Source organism: Colias philodice, chromosome 22, assembly GCF_061535455.1.
Source record: "Colias philodice isolate Cphi_HAF_F1 chromosome 22, ilColPhil1 Martin Lab GWU primary, whole genome shotgun sequence".
In the NCBI taxonomy this organism is placed as follows: domain Eukaryota; kingdom Metazoa; phylum Arthropoda; class Insecta; order Lepidoptera; family Pieridae; genus Colias; species Colias philodice.
This window is the reverse complement of record NC_143107.1, coordinates 4,836,791-4,858,725: the sequence shown is the minus strand read 5'-3', so window position 1 is coordinate 4,858,725 and position 21,935 is coordinate 4,836,791.

Below are 21,935 nucleotides of genomic sequence, written 5' to 3'. Positions count from 1 at the left end.
AGATTTTCAAAAAGTTACAATAATAAATTTAACAGACTGTGGCTTATATCATCGTGCCCTTTCGCGGGGTCTTCCACGCAGGCCTTCACAGGCCTCGGGGTAACTGTTCGGGGCGACGGCCCCTTTCAGTGGTGGCAACGCCGCCTGCAACTACAGGCGGCGTGCCTGCGTGGAAGACCCCGCGAAAGGTCACGATGATATAATCCACAGTCTCATCGTACCCGACTACTCGAAAATTATATCAATGTACAACAAAAAAACTTTGCTAGCGCGATTCAATTCTACTCAACAGCGTGTAGCGACATCTATTTTCACTGAACGAAACTTGATACTCGATATAACATTTTCTCTACCTTTGTTTTGAGATGATTTCTGTATGTGTTTAAATAAATTTTCTTAAATTTTAATTTAATAAAATAAGGAGGTCAGGTCAGCATCACTTTTTAACTTATATATCCCCATTAAAAGTTATCATATAATAATTTCTCAAGGTATCTAGAGCATGCCTTATTAAATTCGCACTTTAACCTCGTAAGGCCCAGCCTAAATTTTGATCTGTGTACGTTACGAACCAATGTAGTACAATGTTTAATTAGGTTATGTACTGAAATTACAAATTATGTACAAGTAATTACGTCCCTTTAAAGTTAAACCCTTTTTTTTCTTCAACTTTTTAAGTATTTTTGAAATTACGATAGTGGTACGTCGTAGGACCTATAAGGCAAGGGCTGGACTGTGGATTTTCATAATTTTAAATTTGGTTGGTTTTCCTTGGGAAAACATATCGACATTTATTATACAACGCGGAAGAATTCCAACCAAAACCCGCGGCCCCATCATTAAAGCGGCTCGACGGAACACAGTGGGGTTTTAGTCGGTAAGAATACGACATAACCCACGGCTCCTTCCCCGGGGGCAGTGGGTATCTTTGGAAGATTTCCCCACTAAAAAAAAAGGTACAAATTATATTTTCGATATGAAATATCTTAGCATGCTTAAAACATGTTTATTAATAATACAGTTATTAAGCTAATTTCGAATTTTAGTTTCGTAAATCTTAATATATACCTATAAATCTCGTGTCACAATGTTTGTCCTCAATGGACTCCTAAACCACATAACCGATTATAATAAAATTCGCACACCATGTGTAGTTCGATCCAACTCGAGAGGTAGTTTAGTTTAAACATGTAGGTACCACGGGCGAAGCCGGGGCGGACTGCTAGTATATTTATATACTAAGTATTCATAAGATAAACTTACCTGCCTATATCATTACAATATTACTGGAGATGTAGTAGCTATAATATATACAATAATTGTAAAACTAAAAACTTAACCTCTTCTCTCCGTATTTGTAAAGCCAAAGGCAGCAAATTTCACCATAATGGGGACGAATCATCAATGAAGAAAGGTTTACGACTCCCTACCGACTCGCTGGGTAATGGAAGTCACTCTCTTATCACTTTAGTATATTTAACCCATTTATGTTCTATCCTTATGTAGGAAAAACCCTTTCTATTGACAAATTCGTAGTTAACCACCACCACCACCATAATATTGTCAACATTATAAACAAATCATTTTCAATACTAGCTTTAAACCCGCAGTTTCGCCCGCGTATTTAGTTTGACTATAAATAGACTTAAAAATCGTATAACAGACTAACAAATAAACATACTTTCGCATTTATAATATTAATAGCTAATCTAAGAGCTAAGTATTGTCCTGATATAAAAAGTAGATAGTAACGTTTGTTACAAATATGAACAAATCATTTTTATTCAATACCTTCTAACCACAATTCTAACTTTGATTGCCTTTCTTTTTTCCTTACGTCAAATAACTTGAAAGCGAAAGGAACAAAACACTGATTAATCAACGTCAAATTATTGGTAGAAGCGTCCAATGTTTAAGAATGAGGGATTAGGGTCTGTTAAGTACATTTGGAGGAGCTAATTCAAATGCTTTATAAAATTGAGGTAAAAAAGAATCTTGATTCCTATACAGGTATTATTGGAAATGTTTAGATGCCCTTTCAATCACTTATTTTATACAAAAGTTGAAAAAATCACGTATTTTCTATTAACTAGCTTACCACCCGCGGCTCTTCCGCTTTGTCTAAAATATAATAAATTATATACTTAAACCTTCCTCTTGAGTCACTCTATCTATTTAAAAAACTGCTTCAAAATACGTTGCGTAGTTTTAAATATTTAAGCATACAAAGGGACATAGGGACAAAGAAAGCGACTTTGTTATATACTATGTAGTGATTATGTTCATTATTTATACACATTCCATCATTAAATGACTTTCAAAATCGCAGCAATTTTTCAAACACATACAAAAATATTGAATACGTTTATCATCTTACAATTTTTTGATTCTTTACACAGAGTCTGTTTTCACGCAAAATCGCAACGATTAGCAACAATAGAACCATATTTCAATTCCACTCACCAGGAAGTAATAAAACAAAAATATCCATTCAATATTCCATAAAATTAGTGTAATTTTTTACCTCTGACCTTCGCGATGTTTTACGCAAATAAAAGGCCAGGTACGAGCACTTAAAGGCGAAATGACTTCTTTTGTACTACAACAATACATGATTTATCATCGCCGTTCCGTCGTGGCCTCGAATTCATATTAAAATAGGCTGATACCTTTGATGTCTAAGATTAGATAGCATAGAACTAGCAAATTGTTCATAGAAGTAGGATAATATGATGCTTAAACAGAAATGTATTAATAGGAGGACTGAGTAAGATTTCAAAAGAAACCATCGAGACTCAAAGATTAACTCACACAGAAACAGCTAATTATAGTATTTTATAAAAATTAAATAAAACAAAAAAAAATGTGAATAAGCATTAACATATTGAAGTACTTACTGTTAAGTAATGTCACTTTCGTTACCATAATCAAGATAGGTTTCTTATCTTTATAATTTATTTTTACACGGAAAAGTATTTCTTGGGTCTTTAACAAAGTGCAAATAATTGCAATATCTAACTTTAATTTTACTCAATAAACAATATTCTACTATAATCATTTTATACGTGAATAAAAAAATTTGTACCTAAATTATAATATAAATAAATGCAATATCTGTTTATAATTTACTCTATGACCACTCAACTCTGCGGTAACCGCAGTTAGAAGGTGTCGGAATGAACTATTCACCGTTTATTAATTATGAATAGGTGCTTAAAGCTCTATTAAATCAGCAAAGCTTGAATTACTTGGATATTTACGGTTAATCTCGAAAGCGTGTACATAGCTTGTTATTTTACTCGTATAAATATTAAATCAAACTAGTTCGCACCTTCGTCGCTTGAGTAGATATTTTTATAAGCCTTTCGATTTTTTATATATTACTAGCGGTCCGCCCCGGCTTCGCCCGTGGTACATATTTACGTTTTCTCTACATAAAAACCATCCTCGTACTTCAAGGAATATAATAAAAAAAGAATTATCGAAATCGGTTCAGCCGTTCTCGAGTTATGCGCTTACCAACACATTTTGCGATTTATTTTTATTTAAAAGAAGATTAAAGCTTTGGTCTGGTGATCATGACGCACAACGCTGAGGTATGCGCCCCAACGCAGCGTCACGGCGCAGCATTTACCTTCCCTGCGGAGAGGTGGTCAGTTGATTTTGCCGCAGCTACCAAGGTAAACGTTAACATGAACAATTTTGCTGTAATTATCAAACTTTTATGTTTTTTATCTTTATTTTTATATAAAGAAGGATAGCTGCGAACTAATTCCATTAAATTGTCTTCGAAAAAATTCATATTGTCGCATTCATATATGCCGTGACGCATACCCGCACACCGCAGCGTTCAATCGAGAATGACGCCGCGCTGTGCGGGAGTACACCTCCCCACTCACCGCGCTTGCCCTTCGCCGCGGACGCATACTGCGACGGAACAAGAGAACATTGTCGACGTTTTTCATATGATTGAGTGTCCGGCATCGCAAACCGTATACCTCAGCGTTGTGCGTCATGATCACCAGACCAAAGCTTAAGAATGTTAATCACGGATCCCGTAATTCCTTCAAAATAATTAATTAAAATTATTCCGTTCTTGCGTTAAAAGTGGTGTAACTAACTCAACCTTATTTAAAAGATAATTTAAACTATAGATTATACCAGCTGATAAGGATTCCCTTATAGGATACCATTTTCATTAAGACTTTAGAGGTATAAAAATAGATTTTACCCTTTTCTCAGATTGGCCGATTATACACAAAATTCATAAAATTCAATCAGCTCTTTCACTTATAATAGACGAGACAACTTTATTTATACACAACCAAGTATAGAATATGACAATCTTATACTATAATATTATACTTAATATAAAAAAAATAGTGAGGCATACTTGATATTTTTTATTATTTACGGCTGATCAGATCTGGATGAATTTCAGCGCAGAGATAGATTATTATAAACAGTATTCGTATGTAGTAATAAAAACACGAGCAGTTACTAGAATGTAAATAATTATGCTTCTATAAAGTGGTATTGTTGATATTAATTGATCTTTGAATATCAAAACATTTCAATCTAACATAATATATTCACACATAAGTTTGTGTTCTAAATTCCAGGAAAGCCTTTACATATCAGTTTTACATAGAGAATAATATATTGTTCAGTAATCTCAAATCATTTGAACTAGTTAGAACTGGTTCATATACGGTGCGTTTACATCAAACGAATGCTCATTTTAACCCCACTATCTATATATATAAAACTCAAAGGTGACTGATATAGTGATCTATCAACGCACAGCCCAAACCACTGGACGTATCGGGCTGAAATTTGGCATGCAGGTAGATGTCATAACGTAGGCGTCCCCTAAGAAAGGATTGCCCGAAATTCTTGCGGGAACGGGGAAAAACGGGGATGCACGTACAAAGTCGTGGGTGGAAGCTAGTGTCAAATAATTTAAGTGTAAATAGGCGTGGAGCATTCTTTCGTTGTTCTTAGTGCGTTCGAAAAGAATCTATGCAATGTTCTAATACTGAACAACACTGAATACGAGTTTTCGTTTATACTAGACATCAGTACTTCACACACTACGAGCAAGAGTATTCTTCACGAAAGAATACCTTTGCTCTAGCTCTATGATCGTTTGATGTAAATGCACCGTTACGTAATTCCATCCAAGAACATAATATTATACATGATCAGCTTTCCGCCCGCGGCTTCGCCTTCGTAAACCTTAACAAATTGTATAATAATATCTCTATCTATAAAAAATAAACCGCTTTAAAATTCGTTGCATAGTTTTAATGATTTAAGCATACATAGGGACAAACAGATATCACAAACGACTTTCTTTTATACTATGTAGCGATTCTCAATAAACATTTATCATAGGTTTTATTTTTTTTTATTCTTTTACTTAAAAATTATTAAAGAAAAATGCTTTAAATTTAGGCAATTTTCTGACGCTATAAATGATGTGATAGATTTAAATGATGGCTCCAAAATAGGCCATTATGATTTTTCATTACTATAAAGATTGGATCTAATAGATTATAGACCGTCCTTAAATTGACCTATTTCATATAATACATTTAAATTGTATTTTATCAAATAAAACGCCAAACAACACAAACGAGTTAATTAATTTCAGTTTCATTATTATCATGTGTCATATTTGACGTTTTAATTTAGCACACAAAGCCTAGAATTTCGCAAATAAAGCGCCTTTTTGGTACCTAGAAATGTTTGATAAAAGACTTAGCCAGAAAATGGGTTGACCTTTTGGTTTTTAGAAATTCAGACTAGAAGGGTGCTGAGAGCGCTATTAAATAATCCCTTTTAAGTATAAGTCTGTCAGAGTATTAAATATATTTTTCACACAGTTTGTGAATCACGAACTAAATTTGCCTAAAAATTATATGAAATAAAGAAAAAATTTATTCTGCCTCTCATCAAAACATACTTGCTTTGCCGGTTGTTTTCAGATGCAGGTGAACCTACTGAATACTAGCTGTGCCCCGCGGTTTCACCCGCATTGCTCCGCTCCTGTTCGTCATAGCGTGATGATTCCTTCCTCGATAAATGGACTATCTAACACCGAAAGAATTTTTCAAATTGGATCAGTAGTTCCTGAGATTAGCGCGTTCAAACAAATAAAATATTCAGCTTTATAGTGTAGAATGTAGATTATTTTAGTATGTAATCTATATCACTGCCAAGTATCATCAAAATTTGTTCAGTGCTTTGTTTTGTGAAACATGCGTAATAATAATATAATATACTTACAATCTTTCGGGTTCATAGTAGAACTATTAGACTTTTCATGGCTTAGTTCAACTTACACTTGGCAAGCTGTTGATTCTTGATAAATTGAAGGTGACCTATATCACGGCCTTGTTGTTAAACTGATAATTATTTTATTCCGTTTACTGTATTCAGTAAATTTTCTGACTAATATTAGTCAGAATGAAATACTCATAATTTCAGAAACAATTAAGAAGCTATACTAAAGAATATAATAGTATTCTTGGTAACGATTTCCTATTTTGTTGTGAATGTTTATTGCACGCCTCATAAGCGAAGCGTTGAGGTGGGTACTACTGTCACTTCGCGCAAAACATCTGATTTTTCAAACTTAAAATGTCTTTATGTATCATACATTGCACTTGTAAGATAATACATACACACACATATTAAGAAAAAACACTATTTTTAACATTCATGATATTTTTGATGTCATTTTTGTTATTTAAACTAGTTAAAAACAGTTTAAAAAAGTTCTGTCTTGGACGTCCGTGTGTCTGTATGTGCGGAGGATTTTCTTGTTAACACGATAGCGACCGAAATACTTTACTAATCGAGTCTTTTTTTTTCTCTTACGCTTGAGTATGCTCAGGAATAGAACCCTTTCATTTTTCAGGGTCTGATTCGATGGCGTTTAATTGTTATTAAATAAACAAAAATAATAAGTAATAAATAATTATTAAAAAAAAATTATGAGGTGTGCACTTTTGGATTTTCCAAATTATTTAGAATTGCTTCTAGGTATAGCTCATAAAACTGTAGTAAATAATAAAATATGTAAGTAAGCAGCATTCATCTCTTGAACTTTTGTAAAGAAAGTGAATCAAACAATTTTAAGAACTTACTGTTTCAAATTCGAAATAATAAAGATATTAGAAGCCTATAAATTCGTATTTATTTAGTTTTTACTTTATTTCTGCTTTCCTAAACAACGACATAATATTAGTCTATGTATTAAATACATAGAGACAAAACTCCAAAATTTGAAGGCAAAAGCGTCCCACGTGTAACACTGAAAAGATATCATAATTTTAGTTTAAAACAACTTGTTAATTATATGTTAATTTAGCAGAAGGTCGTTAACAAAAAATTAACCCGCGCACGGACGGTTCCTAGTTGAAACGTTCATTTGATAATTTAAAAGCATAACAAGTTGTGAGACAAAGCGATTTTATAAATTCATATACTTACTTTTAATTTTTATTAGGACTTTCAAATTGATTATTTCAACACATATTTTGGAGGAAATCTACTGGTAAGACGTCTTGTTGCGTTGGTATGTTTGATCAAGTTTTTTTTAATACATATTTTATCGAATCAATTTATTCCACAGAATAAAGTGTTCTGTAAATTTTTACTTAGTAGATACAATCATAATTATTTATGTATGGAAAGGCAATGCTTCAAAGTTCAACTTATAATATTAAAATATACTATACAATACCGCAGAATGCACAGTGCTTAATATATTATACTAGCTGTGCTCCACGGTTTCACCCACATTGCTGCGCTCCTGTTGGCCTTAGCGTGATGTTATATAGCCTATTATAGCCTTCCTCGATAAATGGGCTATCTAGTATCTAACACCGAAAGAATTTTTCAAATCCGAACAGTAGTTTCTGAGATTAGCGCGTTCAAACAAACAAAAAAACTCTTCAGCTTTATAATATAAAGTATAGATTAAATTTAACACAGGATGAATAGCGTTTAAGCTCATCGCTTTCACCATAAAGGTAGACATTTCACAACTCTATACATTAATCTCTGTTCAACTCAGATTTTGTGAAGTTAGTGAGTTTTCAACGCAAAATCGGAAACAATTTGCAAATAACAACAGACCTCATAATTTTGGCCTACCTTCCATTGTAACTCCAGTAAATTTCGGGGTGTTACAGTATTCCGTATTTATGTTCCGGGATTGACTTGTAAATTTGGCAATTTGCGACCCTTATTCGCTGTACTAACTAACGTTTATTTATGAGTACAATTTAGCAAAACTTAGAAGTTTTTGTTCGCGAAAACAAGAAGGATTTTTCAAAGTGAATTTCACGCGATCGTTTACATTCAGAGTTACAAATTTACAATTGAGTACAGATTTACAGAATTTGGCTAACTTATAAAATATAGGTACAAAGTTTGCTATTGGAACGTTATTTTTCTGTTGCGAAAACATTCGAAAGCGTCTTGAAATTAAATAATTATAGGAAAATATTAGCATTCCTTTATTGGAAGTGTAAAAGTTATAGGTTTATAGTTTCAGGATTCTAATTACATTAATTAAGCAAATAAATAAGAAAAAAAGGATTAAAATATTAACGACTTAATCTTCACGAATGAATAAAATTAAAATTTCTGTTTCAATATGATAAGAGATTAACACTACTATTGGGATAAAAGTGACGTATATTATCGTATTTATAAAATCTATAACAAAAAAACTACATATTTTAATTAAATAATTCATTCAGTCAGTAGTTAATCCTAATTTGATATTATATTCATATAAATAACTGACCGCAAAGCTAAATAAGGTAATTTAAATAAATATTTTTTCTTCCCTTCTATAACCCTGGAATTAAAAACCTTTTTAAAATACCGCGAACTTTCTTATAAAATTAGAAAAAAATAATTTTTACCTGGAAAATTTATTTTAAATACCTTTATACAAACGGAAAAGGGATCTTTATAAGGGCTATAAGTTCTTAAACATTAATATATAATTACGATATTCACAGCTACTATAAAACTAAAAACGTTTCGAAACCTGAAAAATGTTTAACTAAAAGATGAAGTCTCAAACGAAATACCTTTAATATTTGTGAGGAAAAAATGGTATTTTATCATGAAGTCGAAGAAATATGTCCTTATCAAAGGTCGACCCATATTTCTGTACTGAATATATTTTGGTTATTCCAGAGGACGGAGTTAAATGGGTTTCAGTATTAGAAGTGATATAGCATTATATAATATTTCACAAGGTTTCACTTTGCGCGTATATTTCAATACATTTCTGTATTTGAAATCTATTATTATTTATGTTGCGAATATTTGATTTAGTTATGAAATTGTATTTTAGTCGCAGGGCAGATCTTAGGTAATATCATTGTACTAGCTGCGCTCCCTGGTTTCACCCGCGTGGTTCCGCTCCTATTGGTTTGTTTGTTGGATGATATATAGCCTATAGCCTTCCTCGATGAATGGGCTATCTAACACCGAAATAATTTTTCAAAGCGGACCAGTAGTTCCTGAGATTAGCGCGTTCAAACAAACAAACAAACTCTTCAGCTTTATAATATTAGTAGTGATTTAAAACATTTAGTGAGTCTAAAATGATTTGAAAAGGGTAACAGTTTCTTGCTAGCCTCTCTGTTGACAGGAGTAACTTTACCAAGCCTGGAAATTCTATTTATTACGACGATTTATATGCGCTTCTAAAAGTATAGTTTAATAAAGACATCATCATTATCAGCCCATGTTTGTCCAATGCTGGACACAGGCCTCAGTCATGGCACGTCATTGAGCCCGGTCATCCGCTCGTTGTCGCCAGTTTTGCCCAGAAACCCTGCGTATGTCGTCACTTCACCTTGTAGCAGGGCGTCCTACGCTAAAAAATTAATAATTAATACGAATATTATTTACATGTTAGAGTTAATTTTTCTTTTTTGTCTTTATTCACGGGTAATTAATTATATCTATCGTGAATCATAAATCATTTTGTGTATTAATATAAGATCTTAATAATCTTAAGATTGTAAGTCATCACGTTGTTATAACTATATTAAGTACTAGCGGTTCGCCCCGGCTTCGCCCGTGGTACATAATATTTACGTTTTCTCTACATAAAAACCATCCTCGTACTTCAAGGAATATAATAAAAAAAGAATTATCGAAATTGGTTCAGCCGTTCTCGAGTTATGCGCTTACCAACACATTTTGCGATTCATTTTTATATAGAAGATTATTTCGTTTTTGATATAAGGCTGTAAATTTTAAGCTGAAAATCTTAATTAATTGTTTCGTTACAATTACAAGCAATTTCTTAATCGATCAATATTTCATTCCATGCCATAAAGGCTTAAACGGATTTCTAATAACAATTTAAATTGTTGGAAATTAAATGTCAAATTAAGCTGAGTCATTTTATTACTCTTTGGAATAAATAATTGGGTGTCAACATTTGGGAAATAATAAACTTAACAGAGACTTTTTAATGGATTTTAAACGTGATTTATTCAGTATTTTATTCAGTTTATGACAGTGATTCAAACAAGAAAAATATTAAACTGATTTTCCTAATTTAGATTAGGAAAAAATACCAGTATCTATAAATAATATTATTAAGCTACCTTCGATTCAGTTTGCAGAACTATAAAAAAGTGGTTAGTTTTCTTTCCAGTTTATTTCATTAAAATAATTTTATTATAATACCTACCTAATTTAGTCTATCTATTACGGAGTTTTAAACTGAAATCCCAGCTTAAAAAAACTAACAGATGTATTTTCTAGGAAATCCTTTCTATATTATTATAAATGTGAAAATGTGTTTGTCTGTCCTTCTTTCACGTCGTAACGGAGTAGGTAATTCTATACAATAATGTTTGTGTCTATAGAATCTATAGACATAGATAGAATCTAAAGTATAGATAGATGAGAGGCTAGAGAGTGACAGAGACTTTTACCACTGTATATCTTATTCCCACGAAATATTCTTTGAAACGAGAGCGAAGCCGCGGACTAAAGCTAGTATGTAATAACAAGAAGTAGTCGGCTCTTCAATTTCTCGAATAATTTATTTTCAATAGCTCTCATCGGGATCTTTTTTCGCTTTCTTTCATTTCTTTTTATTTATGGACAATGGAGGTTCAGCCTTCAGTTTACGCCTTTCAAAACATCTGTTTTGTTATTACAAGATTTTACGTAGCTTTGAATAGTTTTAAATGAAAGGCTTTTTATATCATAGTTATTTCGATATTTTATTCTAATAAGAAATGAAGAATTTCGTATTTTATGTATATTTTGTAATTTCTGTTAGGAACCAAGTTATATAATTTGGTATACAGGGTGTAATCGTTAAGTGGGCACAGGCGATTATTCCGTAAGTATTGCAGATATCAAAAAACTTTAAACTGATATCGAAAGTACTTAACCTACTGAGTAAAATACTTTCGATATCAGTTTAAAGTTTTTTTATATCTGTAATAGTTACGGAATAATCGCCTGTGCACACTTAACGATTACACCCTGTATATACCAAGTTACCAATAGTATAAAGTATTTTTTAATTTCTGTTAGAAGAAACAAGTTAGAAGCTCAGTTTCTTACTTAACTTCGTCAAATTTCTGTCACAAAGAAACCAAGGATACCAAAGTTCAAGTGCAGAGAAACAATTATCGACTTATTACCTTACAGTCCAAGTCATGCCATTAAAACTAAAAACTCTCGAGAACAGCCACCATCAATTATTGAAGTTCAAACTTTGTCCATTACACTGACTTGACAGGCCGATCATTATTGGACAAGACCAATATAATCAGACCCTTCTTTCCCACGCAATCGAAGGGAGTGTGAAATCAAAAGTGTCATCCAGAGGTCATGTTACACTGGTCGTCTGGAATCTATTATATAAGAACATTTGGTTTGAACGACCCTTTTTTCTAGGTTACGACAAGAAATTATTAACAGCTTCGCTTTATGTTAATGATAGGTCTATTTATAACGCCGTAAAGTCTTATAAATAAATCACTACATAGTATAAAACAAAGTCGCTTTCCCTGTCCCTATGTCCCTATGTCCCTTTGTACGCTTAAATCTTTGAAACTACGCAACGGATTTTGATGCGGTTTTTTTTTTAATAGATAGAGTGATTCAAGAGGAAGGTTTATATGTATAATAACATCCATTAAATAGTGGAGAAGTACTGTTATTTTTGAGGTTTCTAATGTGATGTCGTAAATTTTTACATTTTTTCCGCTTACGTTGCAAACGCAGGCTGAACCCTACGAGTTTTATCAAAATAATGTACTAAGTATTATACACATTGAAAAGGTCTACAGAAAAGTCCGCGATGGTATATATCTATCTCTTATGGATAACCCACAATAACTTTTTTTTGTCATTTACTTTTTACGACAAATAATGGGCTAATTTTCGATGCGATTTTAACCAATACAGCATTAATCCTTAACCAATTAAATACCTTGAATACATTGTTCATTTAATATAGATCTATATGGCCCTTTACACCGTATGATTTAAGTGAATATTTTCGAAGATATTACAGATTTAAAAATTGCGGGACGTAGCGTTTGCGGCGGTACCGGCCGGCCGCGCCGGCCGCCCGGCTATCGGGCGAGTCGAGCGGGCCGAGCGCTATGTTTTTAATTTTATATAGGTACAACGTTCACAGTTTTTCTGTAGTGTATTTTGTATCAGCATTGCACCCGTGCGAAGCCGGGGCGGGTCGCTAGTATAAATATAAATATTTCAGGACAATTTTCACACACGGCACAATCTGATCCCATACTAAGCTTTCGCTTGTGTTATGGAAACCAGATGGCTGATAAACATACATATATAATTTTTAAATAAATACTTATATAGATAATTAACACCCAGACACAGAGCAAACATCTATGTTCATCACACAAATATTTGCCCCGGGTGGGAATCGAACCCACGACCTCTGGATTGGAAGGCAGGGCCACAACCAACCGAGCCAACCGGTCAGTCAAAGTCTTGCACATAATCATAATATTTTATTGACAAAAGTTTGTGAATAATCTTGGAAAAACAAGTATAATGGTACAAATAAAATTATAGTGTAGGAATAAATAAAGACTTGTTGTTTGCGTATTGCTTTTTCATTCAATTGATTGGAGTTTTTCATTCAATAATGTAGTTTCTTTAAAACCAAATATCTAACAGAAAATAAAGTAGAGTTGCTTTATTATATACGAGCATTGCCACGCGGATTTACCCATATTGCTCCGTCTTATTGGTTGTGCAATGTGCGTGATGATCAAATAATATAATATCCTATGGGATATTATAATATTTGATCATCACTTGTTTAGTATGCTATAAATGCTGTTTGTTGATGCATGCTAACAAACACCCCCACTATACCTTGATAACCAATATAACAGAAACACGAGAAGAATATAAACGAAAAACTAAATATCCCATTTTCTTGCTCCGCCAGTCTATCTCTAAAATGCTACGTTTACAATAGCAATGGCAGGAACAAATTTGTATCCTTTAAATGTATGTTTCGAGATGAATTCTGAACTTTAAAATGTACGAGCGTATGTCCATTTGTAAATGCGAAAATCGTAAGTGAATTTTTTGAACAAAACTCTGTTATGAACATTTTTGTATCCGTCATTGCATATATGCTATTGATTTGGGAAATATTTAGATTAAACATATAGGTCTTTCAATTTTATAAAACTTATTGGTTTCGATAAATTATTTACATCTTACAACTCATTTGAAGTGAAACTTCTTTAGACGCGTTTGGAGTAAAATTTCAAGGTCACGTCATGGCAATACCGTCACGTCATGGAGTAATTTGACTTTAGTATCCTTGAATCTTGACAAAGAAGTTTCACTTCTGTCACGTACTTGGCATTAGCATTAAAACAATGTCATTGAACAAACCTGGCGATAACATTATGAATACGAGAGAATCCGCGGTCTCTAACTAGTATTAATTAATAATATGGTATTTCTTAATAAACATGCCAGAGGCTTGTAATAAAAGGTAAATATTATGACAAAAAAGTAACGTGGTTGGTAAGAAAATATTCGCTAAAACGCTCGTAAGATAAACAATGTTAAGAACACGTGTATCGATTATATTACATTACCTTATACATTACAATATTTCGTAAGTTAATTATATTAATAAACAAATATATTAAAATTCTCCGAAACAATTTTTTTTTTCTTTCTGGTCCTAGTAAAAACAACAAACAAAGCCTAGTATTTTCTGTTTCTTGTTGAATATTTTACGTTTTACGTAATTATTATTTTTATATATATAATATTATTATTATGTACTAAATAACTATATTGTAATGAAATATTTTATTTTGTCTTCTCTCCCTGTTGTACTATACTAAACTACTAAAACGATCTTTTTAATTTTAACACAATTTCATTTGAAAGGGTTTCGAAATTGTACAAATCGCTTCGAAATTGAATTTAAACGAACAAGTCTATATTTCAATCATCGTTATAACCAAACTTATGCTATATTCGAAGGCTTTGAACCAAATATTAAGCCCGTACTAATATATTCATGGGTCTAATACTCGACTTAATACCGTCATTCCTTCGTTACATATTGTCGGGATAATCAATACATTTGACAAATAGCTTGTCGATTATAACTATTAAGCCCCCCTAGACAAGTGGCTTTCTATTAACGTAAAGTTCAATAGAATAGATTATGAATGTATGAGATTGACGTAATCAATCGTCGTTGTCGTCGTAATCAAACGTCAATCTCATACATTCATAATCTATTCTATTCAACTTTACGCTAATAGAAAGCCACTTGTCTAGGGGTGCTGGCTGCGTATTAATTTTATACGAACAATAGTCATATGCGAGTAGAATGGAAAAGTACATTATAATAATAATTATATGGAAAAGTACAACATGTAATTGCTATTTTTTACTTAATAAATTAAAAATAATTAATGGATAATAATTATAACTATTATAATAATTGTTACGTTATATTTTAAGTTAATTAAACATAATTATTTATAAGGGAACCTTTAAGAACTTTGCGAAACTGCAGTAATAAAAACTTATTTACAATTTAAGACGAAATTAACATAATATCAAATTCTGGATTTTATTTGTATTTTTTTTTAAATTACATTAAATTAAGAATAAAAGCTGCAAAAACTTTTAAAAGCTAAAATATATAAACTTTTATATATTATATACAAGTGGTCCGCCCCGGCTTCGCCCGTGGTACATATTTCGCAATAAAAGGTAGCCTATGTCCTTTCTCGGGTATCAAAATATCTCCATACCAAATTTCATGCAATTTGGTTCAGTAGTTTAGGCGTGATTGAGTAACAGACAGACAGACAGACAGAGTTACTTTCGCATTTATAATATTAGTATGGATTAAAGATCACATCAAAATAATATCAATACAAGAACAGCCAAAATAAAAGCTATTATAAAACGTCTGAACCTAAAACGGTATACAGGCGTTGATAGGCATTTCAAAGATTAAACATTTTTGCGCCGAGCGCGATCTTGAATAGCAGGCAATATCAAAGCTTCATCTATTGAGCGAACAAAAATTTCTAGACTAGTCTAGAAAACGATATACATCTTGACATAGGATTCCCTGGAGAAAGGAGTGGAATGTTTAGAATTCGACAAGTCAGGATTTGAATTATAACGTTTTTGTTTTTAAAAAAAAGGAAACCCCTTGAGTATAGTTAACATAATATACAATAATTATTGTTCCTTTCCAATTGTAATTATGTACATTAGTAAAGTGGACGCTGCAAACAATATTATCTAGGATTGATAAAATAAAATATGCTATGCATAAAAGGATAAGAGATTAAAATTCAGTCATGTAGAGTGAGATTAAAGTTTTTTTTACGTTAATCTCCAAGTTGTAGTAGTAATAATGGTCAAATTAGTAGATTCTATATTTTTATATATATATATGTATACCACTATTCGTCTCTAAAATATTTTATTATAGTTAATCATCACTAGGTACTTCTTATAAAAGGAAGTAAGTGTCGCTGTATGTCCCTGTGTATGCCATAATCTTAAAACTATGCTACGGATTTTGATGCTTTTTTTTTTAATAGATAGTAGTAAAAATGAATCTAGGTAGGTAACATGATACTCTCACAAAAACATGTGACGCAATGACGAATTCCGATCTAGCCGAGATAATAAAGCCTATTCCTGGATACCCGACCTCGTTGTTAAGACCATTCATATTGCAAATGATTTATTGAATATTCATGTTCTGAAATAGCAAATTCGTTGATGAAATTTCAATGCAATGGTTATGACGCTGAAACCAAAGTGGATTCAAGCAAGGATTATCCATTGATTTGGCTTATCTTAGATTTGGACAATTGTTTGGTATTTCTGTGTTTATTGTGATGATGTGTTGTTTATTGTGATATTAATAAGTGATAAATTATAAGATACTTGATAAGAGACAGTTTGGTATGATTTGATAAAACAAGAGAAACGTAATTTACGTTTTATATGTCTATCTGGATAAAATTTAAAATGTATATCATATAACTTTTCGATTATGTATTGAAAATTAGGTATTAAGTATAGATTAGAAACTCAACTCAACTTTTATTTTTAAATGTAAATTGAAGAATTATAGTTTATTTATCACTAAGTTTCCGCCCGCGGCTTCGCCCGCGCATTCAAAGAAAAACCCGCATAGCTCACGTTCCCGTGGGATTTCCGGGATTGCGTCATTTTCCCGGGATAAAAAGTAGCCTATGTCCTATCTCGGGTATCAAAATATTTCCATACCAATTTTCATGAAAATTGGTTCAGTAGTTTAGGCGTGATTGAGTAACAGACAGACAGACAGAGTTACTTTCGCATTTATAATATTAGTATGGATTTATTTATTTATTTATCAATTGAATATACGACACCAATAAAATTATTTACAATCATACAAAATGGATTAACACGGTAGGTACATAAGGGGGCCTTATCGCTTACTAGCGATCTCTTCCAGACTGCCCAAAGTAATCTACACTAATATTATAAAGAGGAAAACTTTGTTTGTTTGTTTGATTGTAATGAATAGGCTCATAAACTACTGGACCGATTTTAAAAATTCTTTCACCATTCGAAAGCTACATTATCCACGAGTAACATAGGCTAGGTTTTATCCCGGAAATCCCACGGGAACGGGAACTATGCGGGTTTTTCTTAGAAAACGCGGGCGAAGCCGCAGGCGGAAAGCTAGTAAGAGATAAAGAAGAAGAAAATGTAACGGGTGGCTGTGAAAACTGAAGATAGGATACATAAAATTTATTTTACTACATAAAGTTTATTATACATTTTTCTCATTATAATAGAAACTTAGGAAGATAAAAATCTTCAATTCTAATAAAATAATGTTCTATTTAAATTCCACGTTAATATATTGCTACTATTTGTAGAGAATATTATTTTAATCGCTAGCTGGAGGCAGAGGTTTTCTGAGTATTCTATTTATAGACTTGTTTATAACTAATATAATGTTTATCATAAACAGATTTTGCCGCGATTTTCAAATAGTGGGCACTGTGTTGTGAATGTTTAATATTTTTATTTTTATTTTTAACTAGCGGCCCCGGCTTCGCCCGTGGTACATATTTACGTTTTCTCTAAATAAGAATCATCCTTGGACTTCCACAAATATTAAAAAAAAGAATGATCGAAATCGGTTCAGCCGTTCACACGTGATGCCGTGACAACGCGAAACGGGTTTCATTTGTATATATAAGACTAGCGGTCTGCCCCGGCTTCACCCGTGGTACATGTTTACGTTTTCTCCACATAAGAACCATCCTCGTACTTCAAGGAATATAATAAAAAATAATTATCGAAATCGGTTCAGCCGTTCTCAAGTTATGCGCTTACCTACACATTTTGGGATTCATTTTTATATTATAGATATAATAGATATAAAAAGGAATATCCATGTACGTACGTACATGTATGAATATCCATGTACGTGTACCTACATGTATTTTGATTACTTACCGTTAAAACTTATTCACGATAAAGCTTGTGCCTAACTAAATAAAAAGAGCGTGTGTGCCGAGCACCCGTGTCAGAAGTGAAACTTCTTTAGCAATATTCAAAGATATCAAAATCGTCGCCTTGCCCCGTGACGTGACGTTATTGTCATGACGCGATCTCGAAATTTTACTGCGAACGCGCCTAAAGAAGTTCACTTCCATAAAATAATCATAAAATTCGGTTCACCCAGTACAAAGTGCTGAAGTACCCGAAAGTACAGTCGAATTGAGAACCACCTTTTATTGAAGTCGGTTGAAAAATTATGAAATAGATTAATCACTTCAATCTTCTTAATCATCAAACTAAAGTTATAAACTACTAAACACAAAACGTTTCAATATCCTCTAGACGTCGAAAATTTATGACAAAGTATGTCCTCGAAGCCTACGTAATTTACTTTCAAGGTCTCAATCGCAATTTGATTTCTATTCATAAAACATAATTCAGCATATTTTCAACAAAATTATGGTTCTACACTGAAATAAGTATACGATAGCGTCAAATTACAGTTCTTTAGTGGTTGTAATAACCTAAAATCAAAATATGTCTAAAAATATTAGATCTAGGAAAGTTATTACTGAAATTATTCTGGAACTTTCAAAAAAATATAGACTTAATTGTTAGTAATCATACTACTGTGTGATTTCTTGTATTTTTTCGTGTGTAATATTGTTCTTATTTTCTTATTATTATTACGACTTATTACGCACTTGTTCTAGATTGGTTTAACGATAAAAATATTATGAATAAAATGTCTTAAATTGTGTGGTTTTTTGTATAATTTATCTTAAATAAGATTGGCATTTTATTCAGCTCTTGATGCTAAATCGCTAAAAGTATTTAATAATTTGCATACTAAATCCATTTTAAGAACTGAAATCAATTACATGTTATTATTTAAATCTCCTTGAATCTTGAAAAAGAGGTTTTACAATAATAGAAGATGCAATGTCTCGAAAGAATGCTTCAAATGGTATGTGAAATATTTCCTTATTACATGACAACACATTCTTTGTTAAATTTGCAAAATTGTTTAATACTTTTAAGTAACTTTGCTATAAAATTAAAATGTTTATTAATTGAATGATCTTCTTATATATAAAATTCTCGTGTCACAATGTTAGTCTGCATACTCCTCCGAAACGGGTGGACCGATTCTCATGAAATTTTCTGTGCATATCGGGTAAGTCTGAGAATCGGCCAACATCTATTTTTCATATGTACCACGGGCGAAGCCGGGGCGGACCGCTAGTATTTCTATACATTTCACATACCTATTATAAAACTTTGGCTGCACAGACATGTCTTGATACATGTCTGTTTTTGGCTGCATATTTTGGTGTAGGTATTTCTTAAGACATCATGTAGATTCCATATAATTATCTGTATCTTAGTTGTTAATTAAAAGTTAGTCATTCATATATTATTATCTATTATATGCCATATTATCTATTATATTATAGTCTATGCCATATTTTTTTTTATTTTCATTCAATACTTTTCGTGTTAATTTTTCTGCTTGTCACACCTAAAGATAGATAGCAGATAATATAAATCCATAGCCACAAATGTTGCCGTATCCAAGGCAACAGGTAGACTACATATTATTCTGTCTTGAATTCAATAACTAAGCTGTGTACAATGTCTTTATTACAAGAGTTTATTGTTGCTGATCTTCAATATTATAGAGTAAATCCCTTCCTAATAGTAGAGGTTATGAATTTTTAAAGGTAAAATGTTTGAATAGGAGAACGAATATACCTCATGATATATTCTTTAGGTTATGTTAGTACCTATAAGTACTTTATTATTTATCTATACCGTATTAAAAGATATCATAATATTATATCTTTACTAATATTATACCTGAAGAGTTTGTTTGTTTGAACGAGCTAATCTCAGGAACTACTGGTCCGATTTGAAAAAATAACGTTAATGTTTGAAATGACATTAATGAAATCTTATTTATATTATGTTTACATAGAGCTTCTTTGCGTTTATATTTGGGAGATTTTTTAGTAAACTGTATCAGATTTTTACACGTGTTCATCGAATTTAAAAAATAAGTTTTTATACCTACATGTTTCATCGTTACACAATATTATGTTTATTACCATTCATACAATCAAGGTACATATAGGAACATAATGGGTACTATAGGTTTTAAAAAGCGGTCAAATCCTGAATGAACAAAAAACTGTGTTCCAAGCCAGGACAATTAACCTGGAAGCTATCACAACTTTAATGAAACTCCACAAACTTTTTGGTAACAAAGAAAGCGTGTAACAAAGTTCTTTGTGAATATCTCTCATATCTTTTTTGAATGTGAAGACGGTAAAATCGGTGTTTGCTATGACATTGTGCTGTGAGAGATGTGTTACGCACTAGTTTACGCCCGCGGCTTTGTGCTTGTAAGGAAGTAAATGAAAGATGCTAAAGTAGGATTTTTAGGGTATGTTACAATATAATATAATATACTTACGGTCATATTATTATGGATGTGTATTTTTATACAGCTTATGATAGATAGAATACCGTCAAAATCGGATCAATATAGCAAAGCCCATACCAACAATAGAACAGACAAAAAAAAACAATTATTTCCTAAATAGTGGAGTAAGAGCGTTTGAAAAACCACCTACTGCGATTTGCTTATTTTACTTATTTATCAGAGAGATTTATTTTGATATTTGAAGTAGAGTCCTCCATTTAAGGGCCGATTTTTCAATGCTTGGATAAAACTTATTCGTCGAATAATGTATAAAACTACCATTTTAAAAACGTATTCTAATTGCCCGTATTTGACAGTTTACGTGACATTTTAATATTATGGTGTAATACTTTATTGGACGGATAAGTTTTATCCAGGCATTGAAAAATCGGCCCTTATTCGCAAAGATCTAAAAATGGATGCATTGATGCATCGTTCTCGTAATGAAAACCTAATTTACCTAAACCGATGGATTTATTTTGTCCAACACAACAAAGCTTTTATGGAATTATTTTGTGTTGTTTCTATTAAAATTTATTATTCTATAAAATATTTGTAACACATCTCATACATAATTCTATCATAATAAATACCAATATTAAATGAGTATTGGTTTAGAATCAACTAAATATATGAAAACCTAAATAAAACTAAATATATGAAAACGACACATAGATACAGTTTAGGGAAGCGGGGTAGATTATTGCTTATAGCATTATGATCTAAAGAGGCTTATGTTCCCTTCAGAGGGAATAAAAAACGCTATTGGTAACATTACTTCGGTGGATAATCTTTACATAATATATTATGTTAAAAGGATTTTTGTCATATAAATATAGACTCTGTAGGAGTTTTTTTTTCATGAGTGGAATAATTGTTTCCCTGTTGCTGGAAGGAATTGTACTCGATAAAGTCTACTAGAACATACTGTATATTAATTAACTTTGCTTATATGTAATACCTGTTCATGCTTGCCATACTAGTACTGCAATATAGTACTCATTCTATCATATCTTCTTCTCTTATATATAAAAATGAATCGCAAAATGTGTTGGTAAGCGCATAACTCGAGAACGGCTGAACCGATTTCGATAATTCGTTTTTTATTATATTCCTTGAAGTACGAGGATGGTTTTTATGTAGAGAAAACGTAAATATGTACCACGGGCGAAGCCGGGGCGGACCGCTAGTAATATTATAAAAGCGAAAATTTGTGAGAATGTATGGATGTTTGATACTCTTTTACACAAAAACAGCTGAACCGATTATTATGAAATTTGGCACGCACACAGAGGGTAACTTGGATTACATA